This window comes from Sarcophilus harrisii, chromosome 2 (assembly GCF_902635505.1).
Source record: "Sarcophilus harrisii chromosome 2, mSarHar1.11, whole genome shotgun sequence".
Lineage (NCBI taxonomy): Eukaryota > Metazoa > Chordata > Mammalia > Dasyuromorphia > Dasyuridae > Sarcophilus > Sarcophilus harrisii.
In genome coordinates, this window is record NC_045427.1 from 648,872,444 (window position 1) to 648,896,252 (window position 23,809).

General features: G+C 38.1%; 1 long non-coding RNA gene across 2 annotated transcripts; it reads right to left on the reverse strand.

Annotated features, from left to right (window-relative positions):
- Positions 1-1,742: 1,742 nt before the first annotated feature.
- LOC116421195 lies at positions 1,743-22,920 on the reverse strand. 2 transcript variants are annotated; one of them, XR_004231495.1, is made up of 5 exons: positions 22,732-22,920; positions 3,622-3,724; positions 3,289-3,400; positions 2,013-2,167; positions 1,743-1,923 (listed from the first exon to the last, which is right to left on the reverse strand). It is a non-coding gene; the product is annotated as an uncharacterized LOC116421195 (long non-coding RNA). The 2 variants fall into 2 exon arrangements; XR_004231494.1 differs by having other exon boundaries at positions 2,013-2,171.
- Positions 22,921-23,809: the final 889 nt, after the last annotated feature.

A 23,809-nucleotide genomic window follows, 5' to 3' on the forward strand; every position in this document is an offset into this window, starting at 1 on the left:
TTTTCTGACCCTTGGACCTTAAGGCTTCTAATGTCCCTTCTAACTTCATGTCTCTGAACCTATACATCAAGATGTAGGAAAAAAACAATTAGGCAACAGCTGTTACAGTGCCTGGAATAATTTTGATGCTTAATAAGAACTTTTTAATTTAATGATTGAGAACTTTGTGACCTAGTAAAATGGAACAATACAGACAGCACCAACTGCATAAGCTTGGGAGTGAAGCCGGGTACAAAACAATCACAGTGAGATTTTTAGGGAGCAGAGAATTGGAAATAAAGCAGGTGCCTGTCAGCTGGAGAACACTCAATCAATCTGTGTTCCATGAACAGAGTGGAATCTGAAAGGACAGTGGGAAACAACCAACACGATAAATACAGAGAAGCATAGAAATGCTTACATGCCTTGAAAAAAAGTGGTCAGCAAAACCAAAAAAAAAAAAAAAAAAAAGAATATTCACAGTGATTGCAACAATGTAAATGGAAAAAACCATCAGAAAACAGTCAAAATGAAAGGTTACAACATTACTAAGATCCAACATAGGCCCAAAGAAAGGAAATGAAGAGACTTCCCCCCGCCCTTCCCAGGTAGCCTGAGGAAGATGGGCTACTTGGATATAGAATGTTGCATAGATTATGCAGATTTTTTCAATATATTGATCATTTTTACTAATGGCCTTTTCTCTCCTCCTTTTCTTAAACATCCTTGTAATAGTGGTCTTGGGAAAAGGGGAAAGGAAAATTATGTAGTGGAAAATATAGAAAATATAAACATAAAAGGCAGCAGTAAAATCTGGAAAGAAGGAAGGAAGGAAGGAAGGAAGGAAGGAAGGAAGGAAGGAAGGAAGGAAGGAAGGAAAGAAAAGGAGGGAGGGAGAAAGGAAGGAAAAGAAAGGAAGAAAAGAAAGAAAGAAAGAAAGAAAGAAAGAAAGAAAGAAAGAAAGAAAGAAAGAAAGAAAGAAAGAAAGAAAGAAAGAAAGAAAGAAAGAAAGAAAGAAAGAAAAAAGAAAGGAAGGAAGGAAGGAAGGGAAGAAGGGAGGGAGGGAGCGAGGGAGAAAGGAACAAAAATAGAGACAGAGAGACAGAGAGAAACACAGAGAGAGAGAGAGAGAGAGAGAGAGAGAGAGAGAGAGAGAGAGAGAGAGACTATAGAAGAAAGATCCCCAGATGCAGAACCAGAGGTCCTGGGTTTGATTTCCAGGCCTGTTACTCATAACCTGTGTGACCTTCAGCAACTAATTCCTTTCTCTACCTCCATTTCCTCCTGCATCAAATGAAAGGACTTAATGAGAGTAACTCCAAGGTTCATTTCAATTCAGAATCACATGGAAACAGATCCCATCCATTCTTTCTTCATAGATACAACACAAGAACACCACAGTGTGAGGAAAACGAATCTTTTGCTGGAGAAGAGGTTGCTATTGCTACCTGTGTCCTCTAGGAAGTGGCAGGCCAGGACTCAAACTCGGATCCTCTGCCTCACAATTCAGCCTTCTTCCTACTGCGCCATGCAGGCCTCCCAGACCCTGGCTATGCTATACCTGGGTAAGCCAAGTAAGTGACTTGCCCTCTTTGGTGTCTGGATTTTTTTTTTGTTTGTTTTGTTTTGTTTTTGTTTGGTTTTTTGTTTTGTTTTGTTTTGTTTTTTATCAAATGAAGACATAAGGGAAACAAATGGAGGAACCAGAGAGCTGGTTTGGTGCAGGTGGAAGAATGATGCATTTGGACTATGGAGATCTGGGGTTAAATTCCAGTTTTCCTCTTTATTAGACATGTCACTGTGAGCAATTCACTTGCCCTGGCCAGTTCTCAGTTTCTCCTTTGTAAAATCAGGGCAGCTCGATGGCTCCCAATCTGCGGCCCTGTGACCTACCAGTCCCTTCCAGCTCTCAGCTTGCTGATTCTGCGCTCATCCTACCTGAACCTGGAATAAAGATGAAATATGACCCAATGACTTCTGCCATAACTGACCCCCATGTCCCCAGCACTTAATGAAGTTTACAAAGCACTTACAAAGCACAAAGTCACGAGGCCATTTTCTCATCTGTGAAGAACAGATGAGGACTCTGAGTTCTGGAGGTGAAGAGGCTGGCTGTGAACCATGGGCAGGATCTGGCCCAAGTCCCTTTACTCCAGGGTCGGTGATATTTCCACTCTGTGGTGTAACCCTGTCTGGGCCAAATGGAAGTGATTCCCAGGTGAGTTGGATCTTAATCTTCCCCTCTGGAGCCCAATAGGAGGCAGACAGCTGGGACGTCTCCACTGAGCCGGCTGTCTCCAAGGTAAGCACTCCTGCTTCCTTTGCCCAGTACTTAGGACACGAATGCAGTGAATGAATGAATGAGAAAATGTGTTTAGTGTTTACTATGTGATAAATGCTGGGGAGACTCAGAAAAGGAAGTCATCCTCGGCTCCCAAGGACTTCCCACTCTAACTGAGGGAGAAAAGACAGAATGGTCCAAATGCAAGGCCAATGGAAAGCCCACAGGTCCTAAATGTGTGCTGGAGGGTGAATGGTGAAGGCCCTGGGTATAAGCTCAAAATGACCCTAATTACAAATAAAGCAGCAGGGCCAGCAGATTTTAGGAGCCAGCGGTTGGAAGATGACTCTGCCATCTATCGACCTCCCCAGTGTGGAATCAGTCACTGTCCCTGTGGGGCCCCAGCATTTTCCCTTCAAAATGAAAAGGCTTAAGCTGTTATTGAATGAAATAACTGCCAGGTTCTCTTCTAGTTCTGATATTCTAGGTAAGGTCTAAGGTCCCTTTGGTCTGTGTTTTATTTTCTAATGTTCTCTCTAGAGCAATATTCTTGCTTCTAGACTCTACCTTCCCCTCTAAAGCTTCTTGGGATCTACTTTGTATGAGGCTTGTGTGGATGATCTCCCCACCCCTTCAGAATGGCAGCTCCTCGAGGACAGTGATTGAGTCCTTGGTCCCTGGCACGGTGTCTGGCACCTTGGCTGTTCAGTCATTCCAGTTCTGACTCTTCGTGACTCCATTTGGGGTTTTCTTGGCAAAGGCATTGGGGTGTTTGCCATTTCTTCCTCCAGCTTATTTTACAGATGAGGAAACTGAGGCAGACAGGAGGAAGTGACTTTCCAGAATCACACAGTTAGGAAGTGTCAGAAAGGTGAGCCTTCCTGACTCTAGCCCAGAGTTCTATCCACTGTACCATCCTGGCACACAGGAAGCACTTACCAAATGCTCACTGACCATCTTCAGGGGCAGCCGTGGGAAGGACATAACTGAGACAAGTCCAGAGGGACAGAGGGACAGAACTTTCCTACCTGAAGTGATGGGGATGCTCGGCAGGGAGAAGACTTAGCTGGAGACTCCACTAAGATATCAAAGGCTCAGCCTGGGCTCTCCCTTTGTTTCCCTCGAGTCTGCTTACTGGGCCTGAGGGGAGAGGAACAAGGCTCTGGGATGCCACTCTGGGCCATTCTTTACCCCACCCCCCATGTTGGGAAAATGGGATTTCAAAAGAACCTACGGTGGGCCTGCTGACTCTGGATAAGATCAGAAGGGGATCAATGGGAGAAGAGGGGGCCTAAACAAAGACCAAGGACTTGCATTTGCCAAGGAGACACAAAAGGATCTGATAAGGTGGCTCTCCTCACCAGCTTCGCCACTTCCCTCTTTGTTTCTTGTTTTGGACTAGCTCCTTTGTGTCTCCCTGCACTCACAACTTTTGTTCCTCTTCCAGAAGCACATTTTCTGGTTCTATAACAAGAGAAAAAGGAAAAACTCATTTAGAAATAAGTCATTCTATGTATCCTCACCCTTCCTAGCTACTCATGCCTTCTTTCCCCTAAACTGTCTTATAATGAGGGACTTATCTCGTGTGTGTGTGTGTGTGTGTGTGTGTGTGTGTGTGTTTTGTCCCATAAAAGAATGTGAGCATCATAATTCAGAGATGGATTCACTTTTGATTTTGCGTACAATGTAGAGGATTAAATCTCTTTAAATCTCTATATACTACAACACAACAGCTTTAGCTAAAAAAGTGAATAATGGAGTTCAGAGAAGTCTCTTGGCTATCTTGGTTCTCCTGTTTCACCTTCCCCTGCTGGCTTCCTTCAAGTCCCAACCACAATTCCATTTTCTATAAGAAGCCCTTCCCAATCCCTCCAAATTTTAGTCCCTTCCCTCTGCTAATTATTTCCTATTTATTCTGTATATAGTTACTCTGTATGTGTTTGCATGTGGTCTCCCTCATTAGACTGTAAGTTCCTCAAGCACAGGGCCTGTCTTTGGCTCTTTTTTACTATGGTTCACACTTAGCACAGTGCATAGCATGTAATAGATGCTTCACAAGTGTTTACTGATTGATTTATTGATTAAAATTAAATTTGTTCTCCCAGTGCTATACAGCACATAATGAAGTGAAACACTGGTAATTACTCGGTGAACTTGAGCAGTATTAGACCATCTCTATGGATCATCTTCAAACTCTAAGCTTTTTGCCAAATTAACTAAGTCTATAAGGTATTTGGAACATTTTACCAACCGACTGACTGATTGACTATATATTGTATCAAGAATATGAGAGACAGTGAGAAACTGTCTCTTCCAGGTTATTCTTCTGTATAGACTTATGTACTTCCTCTGTGTAGATTTTGCCTCATACTTTAGGTTCCACATACTTACATCTTGTATTTTAAAAGCCTAACTGAGCATGGAAAGGGATGAACGAGGAAGGACCCATTGGCTCAATGTTCTAATCTGTCCTGACTAAAGGAGGTCAGTGCAATATTTAACTTATCTCAGACTGCTTACTGTTCGGGGGAGGGAGAAGGTAAGAGATGAAGGGAGAAAAATTTGGGGAACACAAAATCTTACAAAAATGAGTATTAAAAACTATCTTTACATGTATTTAGAAAAAATAAAATACTATTAAAAAATTAAAGGTAAGTGCAGCAAATATAGACTGAGCTATAGACTGGAGAATGAAAGGGATTGGATCTGGATACATCAATACACATACACACACACACATACACATACACATTCTTTTTTTCACCTTTCATGCACTCAGATGCATTTTTTGAAATATGTATATATATATATATATATATATATATATATACATATACATATGTAGCCATTAAAAGATCTGCTAATTCAATTTTTTTCCCAAACTCTGTTTTTTAAAAAGATCAAAGTTTGAAATAGTGTACAATTAGCCTGTAAAGGAAATAAAAAATGCAGGCAGACAACAATATAGGGATTGGGAATTCTATGTAATGGTTCTTAGTCATCTCCCAGAGTTCTTTCGCTGGGTGTAACTGGTTCACTTCATTACTGCTCTATTGGAACTGATTTGGTTCATCTCATTGTTGAAGAGGGCCACATCCATCAGAATTGATCATCATTTAGAATTGTTGTTGAAATATATAATGATCTTCTGATCCGGCTCATTTCACTCAGCATCAGTTCATGTAAATCTCTCCAGAAAATCAGCATTTATTTTATTAAATCCAATACTAGCTATCACAAAGGAAAAACACAAGTATATAAATGTTCTATAACAAGGGTCATGGCATAGTGGTGAGATTGCTTGGCTTGGCTTTAAGAAGTTGTCCCTTTTCAGTTTCTTGGGCTTCAATTTACTTGTATATAAAGTGAAAAGGTTGGATGAGATGTCCTCTTAGGTCACTTCTGGCTGTAGATCTATGATCCTCACAAATTCCCTAAATTCATTCTAAAACCTGGATTTGAATCCTACCTCTAACACTTGTTGAGTCAATTCTAGGCAAGTCACTTGATCTATCATTGCAGCATCAAGAATCCTAGAAATTAATTACTAGGGTAATCAGATTGTTATCTGTATTGGTGGAGAAAGGTCCCAATCTCGAAAACAATGCAAACAAAACATGGTTCCTGCTTATATTCTTTTCTATATAGGAGACATGCAATTTCCCCCCAGTCTCATATAAGATACATTAACTTGTTTACTACAAAAATCATACTGCAAATTTTGATGGAGCTCAATAAACACCAAAAGAATGGCGCCGGATGTGCATATGGCAGAACAATTTTATAGATTCAAGGCTCTTCAGAGAATCTGGTGATAAGCCAAAAATCCTTGAATTAAAGGGCACAGAAATGCTAAACCAGCTCAAACTGATCATGGTCTTCTCCATATGACCAAATTGTGATTACTGGGTCATACTTGGATTCATTTACTATATAGTTCTTATTGTAAGATATATTATATTTATTCTTAGCATTATAAAATCTACATATTACAGTGCTATTCCTTTGCTTCACAGAAAGGAAATAGCTACAGGAAAATAAAGATTAAAAAAGAGAAATAAATTCATTACTAATTTATGTCTTCAGTATGAAAACAAAGATACTAGAAGTAGTTTGCTGCTCGGTGTTTAACAACCTAGTTCTCTCTCTCCCCAAATAATAAATATACAACCAATTCATTTGTTTCACTCATATTATTAACATTATCTCCATCACTTTCTTAGTCTAGACAATCAACAAAATCAATTCCTGATTGTTGGTGTTTGTTGGTTTTTACCAACTGTTTGTTGGTTTTTACTATGAAAATTTAGTCATTGGTTCTTGCTAGGTGATTCAGGCTTATTTTTGTACCATCTTGCTGAGGTACAGGTAGGATTTCAAACACAGCTACCCTCAAAAGGCAAATAATTTAGAAAAGTAAAGCTTATTTCAGAGATGAATAGCTTTTTTTTCTTGATAACCATCCACTTTATTTTTTATTAATACTTTTTATCTACAAAACATATTCATGGGTAATTGTCCAACACTGACCCTTTGCAAAGCCTTCTTTTCCAAATTATCCCCTTCTTCCCCCTACCCTCTCCCCTAGATGACAGGTAGTCCAATACATGTTAAATGTGTTAAAATATATGTTAAATCCAACATATATACATATTTATCTTGTTGCACAAACGGGTCAAGAAGGAAAAAAAAACTGGGAAAGAAAACAAAATGCAGGCAAATAACAACAGAAAGAAAGAAGATGCTATGTTGTATTCCATACTCATTTCCCACAGTCCTCTCTTTGGGTGTAAATGGTTCTTTCATTACAAGATTATTGGAACTGGTCTGAATCATCTCATTGTTGAAGACAGCCACGTCCATCAGAAATGATCGTTGTATAGTCTTATTGTTGCCGTGTATAATGATCTCCAGTCTCTGCTCACTTCCCTCAGCATCAGTTCATGTAAGTCTCTTCAGGCCTCTCTGAAGTCATCCTGCTGGTCGTTTCTTACAGAACAATAATATTCTGTAACATTCATATACCATGACTTATTCAGCCATTCCCCAACTGATGGGCATCCACTCAGTTTCCAGTTTCTAGCCACTACAAAAGGGTTGCCACAAACATTTTTGCACATGTGGGTCCCTTTCCCTTTCTTAAAACAGAGATGAATAGCTGATTGAGAAGATGGTGTGTAAGACGAGGATTTGAAATATAGCAGTGATAAGCTTCAGACCAGGGATGGAGCATACCTAAAAAGAAAGCTGGTAAAAATGTGTTTGCTTTGTGTCTTCCGCCTTCATATATGCATGCAAGCTATCATGGAAAGAAACTACAGTGTGGGAAAAAGAGCTGTTGAAATACCCAGAATGCCATAGAAAACAAAATTCAAGAAAGAAAATTATAATGTTGTTTACAAATGTCTATCCAAAAATAATTCATAGGCTTGAGAAACAAAGTATACAAATTAAAGGTCTTCATAATAGGTTTTTATATTAACCTCAGTGATAGCTATATCACTGAAACTTGGTGGTATTGAGCTACTCAATAGAATGTGTCTGTATGTATATGACTTTCTTAAAAGAAAGGATTTCTGACAGACTTATTTCCAAGTTTCACTGTAGTTCTTGGTTCTTCATACCTACTTTCCTGTGTAGATTGAACTAGGTAACCACTGATATCCCTTTTTAAAACTAAAACTGTGATTCTGTAATTCCCTGATTTCTTGAAGTAATGATGGATACAAGACAGGCTTTAAACCACACTAGGAAAGAGACATTCTGTATTTTGGCTTTGTTTCTCTTAAGGTATCTAAAGAGCTCAAGCCTGTCCTGTATCCTGAACTGAGGAGGGAGGGGAGAAAGAGAGACAAAAGCCAGTCTAGACAAGAGACTAGATGATGGCAGTTAGAGGAAGATAATTCCCAGTCCTTTAATTTGTTAAGTTCTCTAAAATACTGTGAGGGTCATAGTAAGAGCTATACCTGAGGATGGAAGAATAGGGCTTTACTCTGGGGTGCTGATTTAGAGGGAGAGCACATGTCCCCTGCAAGCTGATCACTGTCTTGTAATTCTCCGTCTGTTTATGTCCACAAGCCACAGAATTGGAATAAGGTTGTAAATTATCTGAATTAATAGGGAGCTACTGAAGATCTTGAGTCCATCAGTTATAGTCAGACCTGGTAATTTACTGTATCTACTATCTAAGTACCAGTCCACCCAAATACAGTGAAAATTATGTCCCAAAACTGGCTAGTAGATCATAAGTTCTTGACCATGATGGATTCTTAAGTGGCTTACACGTGTGTGTGTGTGTGTGTGTGTGTGTAGCCCTTTGTTCCTGGTTACGGTTTCTGTGTTGATCTCTGAATACTGTGTTTTATCACTTTTGGCTGGACCAATGACATTTTTAAAAATTGCATTATGATCTACAAAGATTTTATTTACTGTTTCAACCTCTGTTCTTTTATTTACAATAACCCTGTGTCATACTAGATGGTCAATTTTTTTTGTAAAACTTCCATTCTAGTGGGGAAAGAATTCCACTGGGAAACAAATGGAGACTGAGATTTTAAGCCTTTCTCAACAATTGATGGAAAACCTGCAATGACAAATTATATTCTGTAGTGGGTGATTCTTTGACATTTCCAACTGGAGTAAATCAAGGCATCTATGTGGAAAGAGATTGTTTCCAAATCCCAAAACAGGGGAACCACAATCAAAAGTATAAGGAGAAACTAGGGATCTATAAGTGTACTCCTACCTACTGACTCAACTAAAACACATCAGTCTTCCCAAACTGGTTCTAACTTATCTGACCCCATGACGGAACTATTGCTGATGGTCTTGGGAACCAATGTCTCATGGTCACATATGTGTTTATGTTTTTCTATAAAATGACATTCAGGATATGATGTGTCTTTCATAATTTCGCCCTGAGTCTGAGATACACTTTAATGATTTCATAATAAAGCATTTGTACAGAGACAGAACAGTTCCTCATCTTGAATTTTGTGAAATAGAAAAAGATTCCAGTAAATATAATTTCAGAGATTTTCAGAAAAAAGAAAATATAATGGCTGGCCATTCCACAGCATTTTGAGAAGTACAAGTGTGAGAACTGAGATTTTTCCTTGGGTGAACTGATAGATTCTATTACAATTAGTTGTCCACTTTCATTCAAGTTAAACTATGTGGATCAAAGCAATAGTTTTGAGTTCAGGATATTCTTTTAGAATATTTTCTGGGTCCCCTCTATCTAATGTGAGGGGCAAGACAGCAATTGCAAGGGACAGCTACAAACTTTGTCCAAAATCTGCTTTGCTTACCCCATCGTGTGAGACTGCCAGGGATGACTGGATATTGCTCTAGGCTACGGGCCCTGGGTTTATGCTTGCCTATACTTGGGATGAAAGGATTGGAAAAACAACAGAGGAGAAAATCCTGTGACACAATGAACCACAAATTGTTTGAGGAACAAAGATATCGTTGAAAACTAAGTCATAGCTCATAAATCTCTTATTAAAAATGTGTTGCTGACAAATACGGAAATAGATTTAAAAGAACTATACGTGTTTAATCTCTATCAGATTACTTGCTGTCTTGGAGAGGAGGAAGGTAAGGAAGAGTGGAAAAAGAATTTGGAACACAAGGTTTTACAGGGATGAATGTTTAAAACTGTTTATCCATGTGTTTGGAAAAAATAAAATGCTATTTTAAAAAAATGTGTTGCTTACCAGAGTTGAGAGCAGATTAAAGTGTTTTTCTTTTTAGATCACAGTCATACTTGGTCCCATCCTCTAAGAATCAACATTGGTGAATGGGCACTACCTTTCTAACTTTTCCAATATGGCTACCACTCTAGTGAACTGGCAAAATTTGTAAAATCACCCTGATTTCATCCACCATAAATGCAAGGCAGAAAATCACATTAGAGCAATCTCTATTGCTCATCAAGCACAGAATCCAGAATCACAAACTCAGAGCCAGAGAGAAATTCAACCCCAACATGCATTTGAAGAGAAAACATCTCAATAAAAGGATAGCATCATGCAACACTTCGTTTATATCAGTGATGGGGAACCTACTGCCTCCCAGGGCCATTCATTTGACTTTTTCAAAGTGTTAATTTTTCTTGACATCCAACCAGATTTGTTTTTTTTTTCAATTTCTCCCAATTGTGAGTCCTTTTTAAAAAAAAGGTTTTTATTTTCAAAATATAAACATGGATAATTTTTCAACAATAACCCTTGCAAAATGTTGCATTCCAAATTTTCACATGTTAAAAATATATGTTAAATCCAATATATGCATACATATTTATATAATTATCCTACTGCACAAGAAAAATCAGACCAAAAAGGGAAAAAAAAATGAGAAAGAAAAGCACAATGCAAGCAAACAATAACAAAAAGAGTGAAAATGCTGTATTGTGATCTACACTCAGTCCTGGTATCCTCTCTCCGGGTGCGGATGGCTCTCTTTATCACAAGATCATTGGAACTGTCCTCAATCATTTCTTTGTTGAAAAGAGCCACATCCCTCAGAACTGAACATCATATAGTCGTGTTGTTGTCGTGTATAATGATGTCCTGGTTCTGCTCATTTCACTCAGCATCAGTTCATGTAAGTCTCTCCAGGTCTTTCTGATATCATCCTGCTGATCATTTCTTACAGAACAATAATATTCCATAATATTCATATACCATAATTTCTTCAGCCATTCCCCAACTGATGGGCAGCCACTCAGTTTCCAGTTTCTTCCACTACAAAAAGGACTAACATGAACATTTTCATACATATGAGTTCCTTTCCCTCCTTTAAGATCTCTTTGGATATAAGCCCAGTAGAAAGACTTTTGGATCAAAGGGTATGCACAGTTTGACAACCATTTGGGCATAGCTCCAAATTGCTCTCCAGAATGGTTGGATCTGTTCACAACTCCACCAACAATTAGTGTCCTAGTTTTCCCACATCCCCTCCAACATTCATCATTATCTTTTCCTGTCATCTTAGCGAATCTGAGAGATGTATAATGGTGTCTCAGAGTTGTCTTAATATTATTGCATTTCTCTGATCAATAGTGATTTAGAGCACCTTTTCATATGACTAGAAATGGTTTCAATTTCTTCACTTGAAAATTGTCTGTTCTTATCTTTTTGACCATTTATCACAATTCTGACTTCTGAAGCCAATCAAAAATTGAATTTTTCTTGTCCAAAGAGTCAGCCATTTAATTTAAATTAAATTGGTCAACCAACAAGTCTTGCTTAAGTGCTACTATGGGTCAAGTACTACTAGAGCAGCTAGATGGTACATTGGGTCTGAGTTCAAATCCAACTTCAGATATTTCCTGTTGGTGTGACTCTGGGAAAATTGCTTCACCCTGTTTGCCTCAGTTTCCTCATATATAATATGATGTGGAGAAAGAAATGGCAATCACTCTAGCACCTTTGCCAAGAAAACCCCAAGTAAGGTCACAAAGAGCCAGATATGACTGAAATGATTGAGCAACAAGAGCAATAACATGGATCAACTACTATACTAAGTGTTAGAAATATAAAGACAGAACTGAAAAAGCCTTTTCCCTCACAGACTTTGTTCTCTTATCAGGAGATAATACACATGCTTATAGACAAATGTGAAACAGAATGTAATTTGGGAAGGACACTGTCAGAGGAAGGACAGATGATAAGAAAAGCCTCAGAAAGAGGAACATTTGAATGAAGTTCTGAGGGATTCTCAGAGTAGGAATGAGGAGAACATATATTAAACATGGGACAGCCAGTGAAAAGGTCCATTGATTGTACTGAAGGGAGTAATAAAGGGAAGTAATATAGAATCAGAGAGGTTGGGACCAGTTTGTGAAAGTCTTTAAAGGCAAAGTAATTAAATTTATATTGGATGCTAGAGGTAATAGGGAACCCCTGGAGTTTATAAAGTAGAAAAGAACTTAGATCTGGCAGCTCTGTGGATGGTGGACTGGAGAGAAGAACAGTATGTAGCAGAGAGGCCATTATAGGGGCAATAACAATTCTAGGCAAGAGCCAGGGTTGTGACTTTGTGCATAGAGAAGAGGACAGATGAAAGAGATATTGTAGAAATAAGATATGGTACCTGATTGGAAAAGAATGGAAGAATAAAATTCAAGTTGACAATTTTGTGAACTTGAGGAGCTAGTAGGCTGATGGTGCCCTCAAGGGAAACAGCAAAGGTCAGTAAGAGGCAGAATAAAGGCTAAAGATAAAAATTTGTGCTTTGGATGTGTTGAGTTTGAGATACCTGAGAGACATCCTATTCAAAATGCCCAGTAGGCAGTTGGCAATTTAATACCTGGAGATAATGATATCGTATCAAGCATCCTGTTTTTCAAACTAAAAATTTAATCAATTGTTCTCAGCATGACACTAGCCATCCTTTCAAAGTGTTCTAGAAAAAGCGTCACTCCCTCCACTACTTTGATCTCCATTCCAGCCTCTGCTATTGCCTATAGAAGAGTATTGTCCATATGCCTCTACCCCCACACCATCTCAAAAGTCAACATGTCCAAAACTCAACTTAAGATCTTTCCCCAAAATCCTGTTCTTTCCTTGGTCTCCACTTTTTCTGGATATGTTTTATTCTTCTTTCTTCAGAATCCCTTCTCAATGAGTTGTTGCTAATTTCCTAGTCCTTCTATCTCTGCCATGTTTTTGATGTCTATCCTTTCCTCTTTGTTACCATCTTAGTACAAATACTTATTACCACGTCTTGATTATTACAGAAGTTTCTATTTTCCAAGCCACCCTTCGAAAAAAAGCCATTGCCAATATAGTCTTCTTTATTCTGACATGTCACTCCTCTGCTCAATGATCATCAATATCCTCCTATTGCCTACCAGGTAAAGATAAAAACCCTTAGTCTGGAATTCAAAACCCTCCACAATCTAGTGTCACTTTACCTAATTTCCCACTATCCTAATTTCCCACTATCTTTTCTATGCGAAAATTACATTTAGCCAATCTCTAATCTCAGAAGAAAGAATCCTTGGCTTTCCTATTCTAGTGGCTTTATTCAAATTATTTCCTATGATTAAAATGTTTCTCTTTCACTTGTCTCCCTACAGAATTTTTACTCATCCTTTAACAGTGACAGTCTTGAGTTTAACTAATTCAACACTTTATTTTTATAGATGAGTTCAAAGTGACTTCTTCCTCCATTTATTATTCTTTGCCTCAGTCTTTGGCAAAGAACTTTTATGATGTTCCTTTTTCCACCCCATTTTACCTTTTTTCTTATTAAACATTGCCCGTATTGCATTTTATTAGAAGTATTTGCAAACGTGTCCTTATTTAAAGATAAGAGAGCAGATGATCCAAAAGTCATAGACTGTTCCTTAACTAAATGCTCTATTCCTGCCAAGGTTGAGCACCGTTTTTTTTTGGTCCACAAAAGGTACTTTTAAAAAGAGCTTTTTCAATTTAGATTTGAATTCTTTTTGATTTAGAAACATTTATTGAACTATAATTTGGTATGGCAAAGGAGACAGACTGATTTACTTGCAGTCAGGAAGATACGGCTTCAGATTTTGCTTCAAACACTTAAATGACCACAGTTAAGTCATATGACTTCTCTGGCCATCACTTTCCTCATTTGTTAAAAAAAAAAAAGAGGGGGAGGGAGTTAAATTAGATGAACTCAAAGGTCTCTTTTAGCTGTGATTCTATGATCTTAAGCCTTTGCATCTTTGGGGTATAGGAGTTTGGCAGGTAGATGGTAAACGAAGGAGTTGTGTGACTGACCCTCTCTGCCCTGGGAGATTTTGACTGGTAATTTACAAAATTGGTAATGAAATATTCCTTAGGCCATCTCTGATAAACTCAGCTGAGCACTGGATGTCACTGTTGTGCCACAAAAAGCTCAAAAACTCAGAGCCTATCCTGATCATCTCCAATAGGTGCCATTGGCAACTTCAGGGATGGTTCCGTTTTTCATTAATTGCTGTTACACTTAAACATTGGTAAAATTATACCAAGATGGTCAATGCATGTTCTAACTGATAAGGAAAAGACAAAGTGAGTTGCCAAAGGGGAGAGATTATTTCGAAAGTTTCATTGAATGTCTAAGCTAAAAGCAATGCAAGCCCATAAACATAGAACATCAAAATAAGAAGGGATCTTAGATCATACAGCTAGAAGGGAACCTCGAGGATAAAATACCCATTGATGAAGCATTTATTAGATACTTGCTCTGTGACAGATACTCTTCTAAGCATTTTGGACACAAAGAAAAGGTTTCAAAATAGCTTCTGATCTCATAGGGTTTTACATTCCAATGGGAAAAACAACATGTGTGTAAGGAGATGGATAGGAATATGAAGGAAATCTGAAGTTCATTTTATTCAATAATAAATCTCCTAATTTATTTTTAATAATTTATCCAATTACATGTAAAACCATTTTAAACTTTTTAAAATTTTTTTTATTTTGAGTTTCAAATTCTTCTCTTCCTTCTCTAAGATGACAAGCAATTAATATGGATTATATATGTGCAGTTACACAAAACATATTTCTATATTAGTCCTGTTGTGAAAGAAAAAACCAAGCAAAACTTTAACAAAATGGGAAAAAATAGAATAAAAATAGTGTACTTTTCTCTGCATTCAAACTCAACCAATTCTTTTTATGGAGATACATAACATTTTTCAGCATGAGTCTTTGAAAATTTTCCTGGATTTTTGTATTGCAGAGAATATACATAATTATATATACATATATATATAAATATAAACTATGTCATTCACATTTGATCATCGTATACTCTTGCTGTTCCTGTGTACAATGTTCTGGTTCTGCTCACTTCATTTTGCATGACTTCATGTAAGTCTTTCCAGGTTTCTCTGAAAGCATCCCGTTCATCATTTCTTACAGTACAAAATTACTCCAATATTGTTTGTTGTCCTTCATTCTAGAAAAGGACCAAAATGGTATCTCTGCATTGGAGTCGAGTTACAGTGTGTCCAACTGTGACTGATCAGACCCATATAAATTCCGAACACTCTTCCACAGATCAGACACAAAATGTCCATATGAACATCTGGAGCGAATTCTCTAAATCTGCACATCTCACCTTTCTTTGAGCTACTTCAGTTCTGCTTTGCTTACAGAGCACAGCATCTTCTCTGCTGGGAGCACAACATGCTAGGTCACCGTCTCCCATGTCTTGCGATTCCAAATCCTTTTTTTTAAATTAAAGCCTTTTATTTTCAAAACATATGCACGGATAATTTTTCAACATTGACCTTTGCATAGTCTTGTGTTCCAAATTTTCCCCTTCTTCTCCCCACCCTCTCCCCAGATGCCAAGCAATCCAATATATGTTATACATGCTAAAATATATGTTAAATACAATATATGCAAAAATGTTTATACCATTATCTTGCTGCATAAGAAAAGTCAGATCAAAAAGAAAAGTAAATGAGTAAGAAAACAAAATGCAAACAAACAACAACAACAAAAAAAAAAGGTGGAAAATGCTATATTGTGTCCACACTCGGTTCCCACAGTCTCTCTGGGTGCAAATGGCTCTCTTCATCACAAGATCATTGGAACCAGCCTGAATCATCTCATTGTTGGAAAGACTCACGTCCATCAGAATTGATTGTTCAATTCCAATTTCTTAGGAGAGACTTGGAGTGTCCTTATATTGCTTATGCTGACCACCATAAGAGTACTTACTTTATGTGAGTTCTCCATTGTAGTATACATTTGGCAATAGAACAGTTTGGCCAGACCATGGGAGTTGTGCTCTCTGCAGTAGAGTTTGAATCCTTGGCAGTTTGGTTTAAGAAAAGATCTCAGTATCTAGTCTCTAACCTTTCAGGGGATCTTCAGAATCTTCCTAAGCTAATTCAAATGGGAGCAATTCAGTTTCCTGGCATGGAGCTGGTATGCTATTCAGGTTTTACAAGCATACAACAATGAGGTCAGCACAGTGACTCCATGGAACTTCAGTTTGGTAGCCAGTGTAATATCTATTCTCTCCTATATTTTTCTTCAGAGCCTCCTGAACATTGAGTAAGCTCTGGAAGTTTTAATGTCAGCCTCGTTATCAAGGTGTACATCTGTGGAAAGGTATTTATCCACAGTATTCAAAATTTCTCCATTTGCTATAGCCAATGGTTCCAATATAAATGGTATGGTGGACGATTTATGTTGTGAGACCAAAATTAGCAAAATCATACTTTTGCTAATCCATATTTTGTTGCTTCTCAGCTTCAGAAGCTTCACTGAGTGCACAATCAATAGACTCCTTCCACTTTAGTCTTAGCTTGTAGCCTTTTCAAGCTGAAGAATTCACCATCCGTGTGAGAGCTGACCTTGAAGTCACGTTTACCTCCACTGAAGGCGATTGAGAACATGGCTGAAAACATCGTGCCCACAGCCTTATTTCACTCCAGAACCAGAGTAAGCAGCCATCATGAAATGGCATACAATACTGTTGGACTTCTCTGGGAAACTAAAAAGCCTGCACATCTGTCAGTATCAAAGGTATTCATCAGACTCACAAACATTGTGTAGAGACTTCTCTTCTGCTCAGAGCTTTTCCCCTTGAAGTGCTAGGTGGCAAATGCCATACTGATTATTCCTTGGCCGTTTCTGAAGCCACACTGACTTTCAGGTAGATGGATGAAGGATTACCCTACTGAGGAAGACCCTGGCAGGAAAATTGCCAGCAATGACTAAGAGAGAGACATCTTTTTGAATGTCACAGGACAATATATTTCTTTTACCTTTATGGAGATCCTTGAACTCCTGAGGGATAACCTCTTCTTGCCATATAGCCTGAAAAATTTTAGTTGGCTTTCTTTGAGCAGTGGACTCCCACATACACCCTATAAATTTCAGCTGAAATAGCATCAGTACAAGAAGTTTTGTCACAGAAGAGGAGCCAAATGGCATTTAAAATCCTCTTCTTTGTCTAGAGAGAGACTGATCTGAGGTGAACAGTCAATAGCTTCAACACTGAGTAATGATTGAGAACACTATGGTACTGCTCAACGTATGTCTCCAAAGACCTTATCATTAATCAATGTGGTTCCATCAGCAATGAGTAGTTAAGATTCACCATAGATCTTTGTCCTATAAATATTCTTCAAGACATTAGAAAAGTATTTTGGATGGTTACTATCAACTTAAAATCGAATTTCATCTGCCTTCTTACTAAGTCAATAATATTGCATCTTTTTAAGTTTCATTTGTAATTTACTTTTTGTGGAGTTAAATGCTGCCTTCTTAAAGATGGATGGACTATCCTGTTGGTAAACTCTGTAGAGTTCTCATTTTTCATTTAGTAGCTTATGAATTTCTTTATTATTTTCAGTAAATTAATCTTGATGTCTGTGAGTGTTCTGACACAGATGAGCAAATTTAGTGTTGTACACTAAATCTCTGAAAGCTGCTCACTTCTTTTCTCTCCAACTGTTGTCAACTGTGTTGGCTCAAGTTTCTCTCCAAATTAGCAACAAATTGCTTCCTCCTCAGATCCAGGGCATCACCAAGTCCGCCATCCACCACCTCGCTTAACCCAAGGATATCAAGCATATCTAAGGGCTCATCTATGAAAAGATTTGTGGTGTGCTGAAGGTGTTCCTGGAGAATGTGATATGGGATGCCATCACCTATATCAAGCACTCCAAGAGGAAAACAATGACTGCCATGGACATGGTCTATGCCCTCAAATGCCAGGGCCAGACACTCTATGACTTCAGCAGCTAAGCCTGCTACAGTTTGCTAGCTTGCCAAACTGCCATGAATTCTCCTGGTAGTCATGTTCCCTTGGTGGCATTATTTTTGTTGAATTTGAATATTTGACTTGGAGAGGATAGGTCTGTGATCAGTCCAGCACTCTGCACCAAACATTGCCTTCCTCACTCAAACATTCTTCTCTGTCTCTTCTCATTACAATTATATATTCTATTAAATCCAAATGTGTGCTGTGAGGGTGCACCCATGAAGTTTTAATATATTGAGGTAAATGAAAGACAGTGTTGGTGAAGAGAAAGTCATGAGATGCACAAGTCTTCAACAGTAAATGGCCATTGCTGTTGTTGTTTCCAACTTCATTTTTCCAAGGACCCCCTGCCATGTCTGATAGTCTAAGCCTATCCTACTATTAAAGTTCCCCAGAATTATAAGTTTTTCCTCTTTTGACACATTAATGATAAAAGAGTCTCCAGGTCTTCATGAAATTTGTCTCATGAGGATTCATCATGGTGGGGTCATATATTCTGATGATGGTGGCATTTTATTTCCCTGAAAGAGGCAATAGTATTGTCATGAGTCTGTCATCGACTCTTTTTGGTAGGTATACAAACTTGTTAATTAAATTAGTTTTGATAGCAAAACCTACACCAGCTTCATGGCACTCCAGAAAAACATGTATCCAGCTCCAACGCCAATAAGCTGGGCTTCATTCACCAGGCTTGTTTCCCTCAGGGCTGTTATTTGCTATAATATCTGTTAGTTCTCTTGCAACGAGAGCTATTTATCTTTCAGATCTACTAGATTTTGTGTTGTCTCTAAGTGTGTATACTTTTCATGATTGATGGTACCCCACACAATTATGTACCACAACTTGTACAACCATTCCCTCACTGATTGCGGCCCCTCGATTTCCAATTCTTTGTTGTTCAGTCATTTTTCCGTTATGTCTGACCCTTTATGACCCCATTTGGAGTTTTCTTTGCAAAGACACTGCCATGATTTGTCATTTCCTTCTTTGGCTCATTTTACAGATGAGGAAACTGAGGCAAACAGGATGAAGTGACTCGCTCAGTCATACAATTAGTAAGAGTCCAAGGCCAGATTTAAATTCAGGATGATGAGTCTTCCTGACTCCAGCCATGGCACTTGATTTACTACAACACATTTTTTCTCTAGCTTCATAAAATAGTTTGACTGGTATGGCACTGAATACATAATTAATTTAGGGAGAGTTGTCATTTTTACATCTTCTAGTTTGAGAGATTAAAGACTGGGCCCAGAAAGGGCCCAGAAAGCATGACCTGCTCCATTTACAGATGCAGAAAGACCCAGATTTCTAAACCAGATCTAATGTCAAGACTCAACTCTCCCTTCATTACAACATGGGCCTTTAGCTTGAATTAAAATCACTTTGAGATGATGCACAAGGGTCCTGGGATTCCCCTTCAAAGTTTTCCAGAGATCTTCTCAGTGCCTGATCTGAAATAAGTAAGGAATATTGGTTGACCTCATTGGCTGGCCTTCCTACTCCAGTAAGAGCATGAGTTCCTTTAAAGCAGATACTGTTCTTTGTGCCTTTCTCACACTCAGACACTTAGCTAGGCATATGATAATTACTTTTTAAATATATTTATATATATATATATATATATATATATATATATATATATATTCTCATTCATTTATGTCCTATAAAGTATAGTGGAAAGATTGAGGAATATTGAACTTGGTAGGAGAAGGGGAAATGTGAATAAAAGCCTTGAGGGGTACTTGCTGGCTGTCTTCAAGAGCTTAAAGATTTATTGATCAAAATTATATTTATTCTTTTTATCCCTATACAGCAGGATGATAAGCAATGGCTAGAAGTTTCAGAGAATAAGACTGAGATTTCATGGAAAGAAAAAGAGATAAATCGAGGTGTCCAGTGCAATACACAGATGCTGACTTGAGAAGTTTTCCCCTTCTTGGGGTCATGCGAGCACAAAATGGCAAAGCAGTAGAATGGATCTGAGTGTGTGCAGATGGTCTAGATCAGTGGTGTCAGACTCAAATAAACTGTAATAAGGATTTCAAGAGGACTATATATAGACTAAAGTCACATATTAGCATGACCTGTGTTTTTCTATATCTATTTATTTTGCTCAATAATTCTCAATTTTATTTTAATCTGACTGGGAGTCTTTGGGCTGTGTATACCTCTCTTGTCAGGACACAGATTTGTTATCTCTAGTCTAGACCAATGCTTCTTAAACTTTTTCCACTTGTGATCCCTTTCCACCTAGAAATTTTTATGTGACCCCAAGGATATAGGTATATAAAATAGGTAGACAAATCAAACATTTACTGATAAGAAATCAAAATTTTGTGATCCACCCATTCAGTTACAAGACTCCATGTGGAGTCACAACCCACAGTTTAAGAAGATGGGGTCTAAACTCTGATGTCCTTTCTGTGAAATTCTGTGATTCTAAAAATCAAACACTTTCCATGCTGAAGAGATATTTCTTTTTTCAGTGTTAATATAATTCTTAAGAAAACAGCTGGAATACATAATCTTATATTAATGAACTGTATCTAACTTTATGAAAGAATTACAGAAACATCTACTGAGCCGATTAGCCCTGAATACCAGCTCTCATTTTCTCACTCTACAAGCCAATTTCTGACAATAAAATCTGCCAAGAAAGTTTCTGCTAAATTACTTTCTGATATAGCAGATGTCAATCAATCAAGCAATTAACAAATACTCATTAAATGCTTTACTCCATACCAGGTATTGTTCCAATGGCTAGACTTACATTGAGAGTAAAGTATCAGAGCCATGGTATTGATAGGAAACAACATTGCAATAAAAGCATCTTTCCTTTGTTAGGGAAGCTAGGGGACATATTGGTTAGAAGGCTAGATTTGGAATCAGGAAAACCTGAATTTGAATCTGTGTGATCCTTGCCAAGTTACATGATTTTTCTCACCATCTACTTATGGAAAAATCAGAATGGCAATAATGATGTGAACTACCAAATCTTGGACATATAGAATCATGTGAAAGCAGAGTCTATTATCAATTCATCCATCCTTTTTCCAATCTAGTTAGCATCTTTAAAGACATTGACAACAACTTTAGATTTCCCAAACTGTCTTACTACCAGATGTCAAGAAGTTTAGCTTTCCCAGACTATCTGGACTGACATATCTTTAAAAAGGGATGGAGCTGGTCTGCCAGGTGCATTTACCCCTTTGTACCTGAGAAACCCCAAGGCTACAATTTCCCTATAAAAAATCTGCTTATGATGAAATCTTGGCTAAGTTCTCTTCAGGACTACGCTCACTACAAGGTACTCTCTTCCTCTCCCTCGTAGTGCCTTCCCTTTAAAGGTGCCTTTCTCCTTACTCTAGCTAACTGGCTAATCTAACCTGCCAATCAATGCTTTCTCCCACCTCATGGAGTATTTCCTTTCTCCTGGTTAACTGTGAGTTCCCCAGAAGAACCCGTCTTTTTTCTTGCTAACTATAAACTCTCCCAACTCTAATTCATATTCACCACTCCTCATGTGCCCATTTTACCCCTTATTTTTGTCTATAAACTCTTCTAACTAAACCTCCCTTTTGGCAAAGAGAATGGCCATTGTGAATTTGTCACATGTCTATTAGGAACTAGTTATTACTACCTGGACCTCATCAATAGCACCTACCACATAGAGCGGTTGTGAATCACACATGAGATAATGCATGGAGGAGTTCGGAAACCTTAAAACACTATTTAAAGCCAAGCTCTTATTTTCATCATCACATCAGATACTCCATCAATCAACAAGTCCTGATTAGGCACATACCACTCTGTTTGAAGATGCTTGGGAAATATATACAAAGATTCAAAGATTCCTACTCGCAACGAGCCTCCATCTGGCAAATAAGGGGAAATGGCCATTTGGTTCTTGGGATAAGAAACTTTTATGAGCAAACCCAAGAAGTAATAAAGTTTCTTCTCTTTAACAAAAAAAATAGAGAAAAGTACAACTGTTGCATTTTTTTTTCATTGCCACTATAGCCCCAAACAAGGATTAATGTTGTGGTGATTTGGGTTGGGATGGAAAGCTGATAAGTATAATTGTAATCACAGGATGTATTGCAGGATGTAAATATTTGCAGAATAATTAAAAAAAATCTTTTTGGTCTGTTTAACTTTTTAAGGTACTTGATTCAAAAAAAAACGGCAAATAAGCAAGAAAATAAGTGAAAGAGCATTTAACAGGAGAAATATGAAATGGTGGGCTCTGCATTTATTTGTGGTTTGGTCAAGTATGAGCAGGGGGAAATGGCAGAGCAGTGTGGGTGAGGGGAAATGTCATCAAATCACTGAAACTGATCTGAATGAATACTCCAGGGCTTTACAAATGCTCTCGGTGTGTGGTTCTGTCAAGTCCACTCACCACTTCTGACTGTTCGGCTGTTTCCAATCTGTCCTTTACCAGAACTAGCAGAGACACATATTTTAGTCATTCCATTATATTCATATGGATGCTGCCCAATGAATACACAATCGACTGTTCTCACTCCAAAGTGAGTTATAAATAATATAATGTATTCTATTATATTAATAACAATTATTATTTTTATAACAAGATCACAATTCATATGCAGAACTTAGACTATATTTCTAGTCTTATATAGAAATAAGGGCAAAAGTTAGGAGACAGACATAGATTACTCTCTTTTCAAAAATGAGAAAATTCAATAAACACTTACCTATCTGCTATATGAGAAGCATTATGCCAAGTGTTAGGGATATAAATAAGAAAGGGTGCCCCATGCCTTTGGTAAATTGCAATCTAATGGGAAGATAACAAGAGTGTAGAGAATGACAGATATTGGGAAACTCTGGAGAATTAGACTTGAAACAAGGTGTTAACTCAGAGGAATTGATGAGATGATGGTTCTCTAGTTCCCATATATACTTAGTACTTACCATAGTGATGTCATGGTTCTCTGGTTCCCATATATACTTAGTACTTACCATAGTGATGTCTTGGTTCTCTGGTTCCCATATATACTTAGTACTTACCATAGTGATGTCATGGTTCTCTGGTTCCCATATATACTTAGTACTTAGTATGGTCATGTCATGGTTCTCTAGTTCACACATAATCAGAATGCTGTAATGATATAATTGTAATAGGGTATATAAGAGCTAAGAAGGACTGGAAGAGAGACACTCCATCTTTGACCATCCTGATGGCTCTCCTGCCTCCTTCACTCCACCACTAAAATGAAGGCTGGTCCCAAGACCCTCCAGAGAGCTAGTTTGGACACTCCACAAAAGGAAGTTGGAAAGGGTGGGATGGAGAAGGACATCAAGGATACATCTTGTGGACATGTTGAGGAAGAGCTATATTTCCAGAGCCATCTTTCTAAAGGAAGGCTTAGAGAGGTATTTAGTGCTCCATTCTTCAGCCTCCAATCAGAAGAAAGAGGAAAGTGGGAAGCTGGGAAACTGTGGAGGATCCAAGGCTGAGTTAGCCTGAGTCTTTGAATGAGTTAAGGAAATGGAGCCTGAAGATGACAGGAAAAAATAATGATGATTGTTGGAGGGGATGTGGGAAAACTTGGACGTTGATGCATTGTTGGTGGAGTTGTAAGCGAATCCAACCATTCTGGAGAGTAGTTTGGAACTATGCTCAAAAAGTTATCAAACTGTGCATACCCTTTAATCCAGCAGTGTTACTACTGGGCTTATATCTCAAAGAGATCATAAAGAAGGGAAAGGGACCTGTATGTGCACGAATGTTTGTGGCAGCCCTCTTTGTAGTGGCTAGAAACTGGAAAC